The sequence below is a fragment of the Lactuca sativa genome, chromosome 9 (genome assembly GCF_002870075.4).
Source record: "Lactuca sativa cultivar Salinas chromosome 9, Lsat_Salinas_v11, whole genome shotgun sequence".
NCBI lineage: Eukaryota > Viridiplantae > Streptophyta > Magnoliopsida > Asterales > Asteraceae > Lactuca > Lactuca sativa.
The window spans coordinates 147,922,281-147,928,280 of record NC_056631.2 but is presented as its reverse complement, the minus strand read 5'-3'; positions in this window follow the sequence as shown (position 1 = coordinate 147,928,280).

Below are 6,000 nucleotides of genomic sequence, written 5' to 3'. Positions count from 1 at the left end.
AGTTTGGGCATATCAGCAGGGATTGCACTGCTCCTGCGACCGTTATTCAGACGTCGGAGTTGCTGTGTTTCCACTGCAACCAGAGGGGCCACAAGAAGGCCAATTGCCCCATGTTGACAGCCTCAGCGCCAGTGAAGGCGCCAACTCCAGCAACCCTGCGGATCACGGATGGCCGTCAGGGCAAGGCAGAGGCTCCAGTGGTGAGGAGTCGGGCATTTCAGTTGACTGCCGAGGAGGCACGCGCCGCGCCCGATGTGGTGACGGGTATGATTCCTTCCTTCTATCTTTTATTTTACGTTGTTATGATATTGATATGTGCTCCGTGTGTATACATGTGTATTAGGATCGTTCCATGTGAACGGCATCCCGGTTCAGGTATTGTTCGACTCGGGTGCATCCCGATCGTTCGTTTCTCTTGCTCTTAGCAAGAGATTTCATGAGACTTCAGGCGAGTTAGATTGCCCGTTAGAGGTAGAGATTGCCGATGATCGATCGGTGCGAGCATCGATGGTGTTTCGAGATTGTGTCCTGCGACTGTTTGAGGAGTGTTACCTGGTAGACTTGGTTCCCATTCCATTGCGTGGGAACAAGGTGATTATTGGTATGGATTGGTTGAGCCCTAATGGGGCAGTGATAGATTGCGCACAGCAGCTAGTGCGAGTCAAGACCCCAAGCGGGGGAGAGTTAGTGATTCATGGAGAGCGGCCGCAGTGTGGACCCACTGTATGTTCAGCAGCGAGGGCTAGGCGCTACCTTCAGCAGGGATGCGCGGGTTATGTCGCGTACGTGATGGACACCCGGGAGGCGGGTAAGGCGACCGTGAGCGAGGTCCCGGTGGTTCGAGATTTTGCTGATGTTTTTCCGGAGGAACTACCTGGGATACCTCCGGAGCGACAGGTGGAGTTCAGGATTGACCTCGTTCCCGGTGCGGCTCCGATAGCCAAAGCACCGTATCGGTTGGCTCCTCCCGAGATGCAGGAGTTGTCTACGCAGCTGCAGGAGCTGCTGGACAAGGGATTTATTCGGCCGAGCAGTTCGCCCTGGGGAGCCCCGATTCTGTTTGTGAAGAAGAAGGATGGGTCGCATCGGATGTGTATAGATTATCGAGAGCTGAACAAGGTAACGGTGAAGAACCGTTACCCGCTTCCGAGGATTGATGACCTCTTTGACCAGCTTCAGGGAGCATCTTGGTTCTCCAAGATTGATTTGCGTTCGGGTTATCATCAGATGAGGGTCAGGGAGGAGGATATGCAGAAGACCGCGTTTCGGACGCGCTATGGCCATTACGAGTTTGTGGTGATGCCGTTTGGGCTCACCAATGCTCCTGCCGCGTTCATGGACCTCATGAACCGTGTATGCAGACCGATGTTGGACCGGTCTGTGATAGTCTTTATCGATGATATCTTGGTTTATTCCAAGACCCGGGAGGAACATGAGGAGCATTTGAGAGAGGTGTTAGAGACCCTGAGGAGGGAGAGCTTGTATGCCAAGTTCTCCAAGTGTGAGTTTTGGTTGCGCGAGGTGCAATTTCTGGGGCACCTCGTCAACCAGAACGGGATTCTGGTCGATCCGGCCAAGGTCGAGGCCGTGATGAGATGGGAAGTTCCGAAGTCCCCATCTGAGATTCGGAGCTTCCTAGGATTGGCAGGCTACTATCGGAGATTTATCCAGGATTTCTCCAAGATAGCCGTGCCCCTGACGCGGTTGACGAAGAAAGCCGTGGTCTTTCGGTGGGGACCCGAGCAGCAGGCTGCATTTGAGACGCTGAGACAGAGATTGTGTGAGGCGCCGATCTTAGCCCTGCCAGAGGGCGTAGAGGATTTCGTGGTTTATTGCGATGCGTCCATTTCTGGGTTGGGCGCGGTGCTGATGCAAAGGGGGCATGTCATTGCTTACGCCTCGAGGCAGCTCAAGCCTCACGAGGCGAACTACCCGACGCACGATTTGGAGTTGGGGGCGGTGGTATTTGCCCTCAAGATTTGGCGACATTACCTCTATGGGGTTCGGTGTACCATCTACACGGACCACAAGAGCTTGAGGTACCTCATGGACCAGCCGAATCTGAACATGAGGCAGCGTCGGTGGTTGGATGTGGTGAAGGATTATGATTGCGAGATCCTTTACCACCCGGGAAAGGCCAATGTGGTGGCCGATGCGCTTAGCCGCAAGACGGCGCCGATCAGGGACGCCTGTTTGAGGATGACTGTGGTGACTCCCCTGTTGGAGCAGATTCGGGAAGCTCAACAGGAGGCTATCAAGGAGGAGCATCGGAAGAACGAGCGCGTAGTAGGTCAGGTTTCCTCCTTCGATTATGATAGCCGAGGGTTATTGACACTACACCATAGGGTGTGGGTGCCGTATCACGGGGGCGTGCGCCAGATTTTGATGGGGGAGGCGCACAAGTCCCGATTCTCTATTCATCCCGGGGCGACGAAGATGTATAGGGATCTTCGTCTAGACTATTGGTGGCCCTGCATGAAGCGGGATGTGGCATGGTACGTCGAGCGGTGCTTGACCTGCAGGAAGGTCAAGGCCGAACATCAGAGGCCGCATGGCAAGATGCAGCCGTTGGACATTCCACTGTGGAAGTGGGAAGATATCACGATGGATTTTATCACGAAGCTTCCCAGGACCGCGCGTGGAGTGGATTCGATTTGGGTCATCGTGGATAGATTGACCAAGAGTGCTCACTTTATTCCGATTCCGGAGAGCATATCGGCCGAGAAATTGGCCGACATCTATATCAGGGAGATTGTGGCACGGCATGGGGTGCCAGTATCGGTGATCTCGGACAGGGATGTGCGTTTTACTTCCAGGTTTTGGAAGAGATTCCATGACGAGTTGGGCACTCGTCTGCATTTCAGCACCGCCTTTCACCCGCAGACAGATGGACAGAGTGAGCGGACCATCCAGACTTTGGAGGACATGTTGCGGGCGTGTGTTCTGGATTTCGGTGGTAGCTGGGATACCTATCTTCCTTTGGCTGAGTTCTCCTACAACAACAGCTATCACGCGAGTATCGACCGCCCTCCCTTCGAGATGTTGTACGGACGGAGGTGTAGGACCCCGATATGCTGGGGTGAGGTTGGCCAGAGAGTTATGGGAAGCACCGAAGTGGTGCTCAAGACGACTGAGAGGATACAGCAGGTCCGGAGCAGGCTTCAGACTGCTCAGAGTCGACAGAAAAGTTATGCCGACAAGCGTCGATCCGATTTAGAGTTCCAGGTCGGGAATATGGTCCTCCTGAAGGTGTCGCCGTGGAAAGGCGTCATCCGATTCAGGAAGCGGGGCAAGTTGGGCCCGCGATTCATCGGACCGTTCAGGGTCTTAGCCCGGGTGGGCAAGGTAGCATATAGGCTGGATCTGCCAGCCGAGCTTAGCCAGATCCACAGCACTTTCCATGTTTCGCAGTTGCGGAAGTGCCTAGTGGACGATTCTGCAGTAGTACCTTTGGAGGATATTCAGGTTGATAACAGCCTGAACTACATCGAGCGCCCAGTCGCAATCCTCGACAGGAAGTCGAAGGATTTAAGGAACAAGAGGGTGGAGCTAGTGAAGGTGCAATGGCAGCACCGCAAGGGTTCAGAGTGGACTTGGGAGCCGGTAGACGAGATGATGGAGCACTACCCCGAGCTGTTTCAGGATCAGGCAGCAGACTTCGAGGACGAAGTCTAAAATAAGTGGGGGAGATTTGTAGCACCTGGTTTCCGGTATGTGAATTTTATTTGAGCATTGCCCTAATTTAGCCTTAGACTCGGCGAGTCATAGGGTCCGACTCGCCGAGTAGGGACGAGACTCAGGACGCGTTTTAAGTAGGCGACTCGACGAGTCCATATCCTGGACTCGGCGAGTCACCGCTGCGGGATGAAACCCTAAGTTTCAAGGGTTTGCACCCTATTTAAACTCTCATTCCGCCCCAACTCGTCCCCATTCACCCCCAGAACTCCCCCTACATCGTTTTCCCTTGTTTTCTTGAGAGTTTGAGGTGTTCTTGGTGTGTTCTTGAAAGTTTTGAAGAGTAAGGGGAGTAGATCAAGAAGAGGAGAAGGAGATCAGCCATCCTTGGGTCATTTCAACATTTCCTTTGAGGTATAACCCGTTTTCCCCTTGATTCTATGCTTAAAACTTCATTTGGGTCCTTCTTGGTCAATTCCCCAAGTTTGCATGTTCATTATATGTTGTAATAAGGCGTTTGGCCTTTGGATCTATGTAAGATTGAGCTCCAGGAGCTCAGATCTGTTAGCTTTTTGACCTCTTGAGGCTTGTTAGCCCTAGATCTACCATTTTGAGACATTTTGAGCCTTATAATCCATATTGGTGAATATCCACACGTAAAGTTGGAAACTTTACGTGTGATTCGTGTCCTAGAAGTCCAGATCTATGAATGGCATGGTCTGGAACCGAGCAAATCGGTATATTTAAGGAGTGCATGGCGACGACTCGGCGAGTCGCATAGGTGACTCGGCGAGTCTGGTCGCGAGTCACCGAATTGGTCCCTTCTTCATGTGTCGAGTTGAGCCTTGAGTCACAGGGGGTGACTCGGTGAGTTGGGAGCTGAACTCACCCATGTTAGGACCCGGCGAGTCAATGCCCTGACTCGGCGAGTCCAAGGCAATCTTCATAGCTCAAGAACAGACTCGGCGAGTTGTTCATACAACTCGGCGAGTCTTAGCAGAAAGTGTTCATCGGATGAAGATGAACTCGACGAGTTGTTCATACAACTCGGCGAGTAGGATGAAGGTGTTGAATGGCAGTTAGAAGGTGAACTCGTCGAGTCATAGCCCGACTCGACGAGTAGAACCAGGGACCCAGGACATTGGTTTGCTAGGGACTCGGCGAGTGGTGATCCACTCGGCGAGTCGGGTCAACTGAAAGTTGACTCCAGCTTTGGCTTAGAGTTAATCCAGGGGTAAAATGGTCATTTTACCTAAAGGACAGTTAGCAGTGTTTGATTGAGTATGTCGTGGAAATTGCAGCCGGAGGACTCCCGGAGCAGCAGCAGTCAGTTAGTTCCCGATCAGTTCAGCAGCTACTTTGAGGTGAGTTACCTTCCAGTAGCGGTGGGTCTACGGCCACAATGCCGACCCACCAGTAGGAGTTGTATGTTAGATGATTGTCTTTGTGATATCATCTAGGTTTGCTACTACCTGATATGTTATATGCTGGCATGATATGTTGTATGTGATAGTAGTAGAGTTCGGTTGTTAGGACCGAAGGGTAGTCGGACACCCCAGATACGTCCGACAGTATGTGATGATATGTTTGCATGCTGGCTTGTTATGTTATATGTGATCGTAGTAGTAGGGGGTGAAATAGTCCCCGAGGATCGGTTGTTAGGACCGATGGGTAGTCAGCACCCCAGAATGGCTTGACATGGGTAGTCAGCACCCCAGAATGGCTTGACATGGGTAGTCAGCACCCCAGAATGGCTTGACACGGGTCAGACGGCACCCCAGAATGGCCGTATGGGTAGGTCGGCACCCCAGAATGGCCGTACCGGGTAGTCAGGCACCCCAGAATAGCCTGGCAGTATATATGTTATGTGTTTGTATGGTATGCGGTACGTTGGGGGGGGGAACTCACTAAGCTTTGTGCTTACGTTTACAGTTTTGTTTTCAGGTACCTCTGCATCGAAGGGGAAGGGGCCGGCGCGGTAGCGGCACGTCATACACACACTTTTCGGTTTCCGCATTTATGAGATTTACTGGGACTGTACTCTGATATTTTGATGGGATGTATGGTGTGGCTTTTTAGAACATGGTTGCAATGTGTTATGGTGTGAACAAACAATGTTTTTAATTATTAATGTTTTCTAAAGTAATATTCTAAAAATGAAATTTTCGGACGTAAAAATTGGGTCGTTACAGGCTATCTCCGACGAGGACATCCATCGGGGTTCATATAATCCTAATGGATACGACGATGAAGTTGGTGGCCTAATCTCTATTTGTGAAGGGGACCAATATCGGAGGAGAGGGAAGATCTGACCGTCTCCGTAGA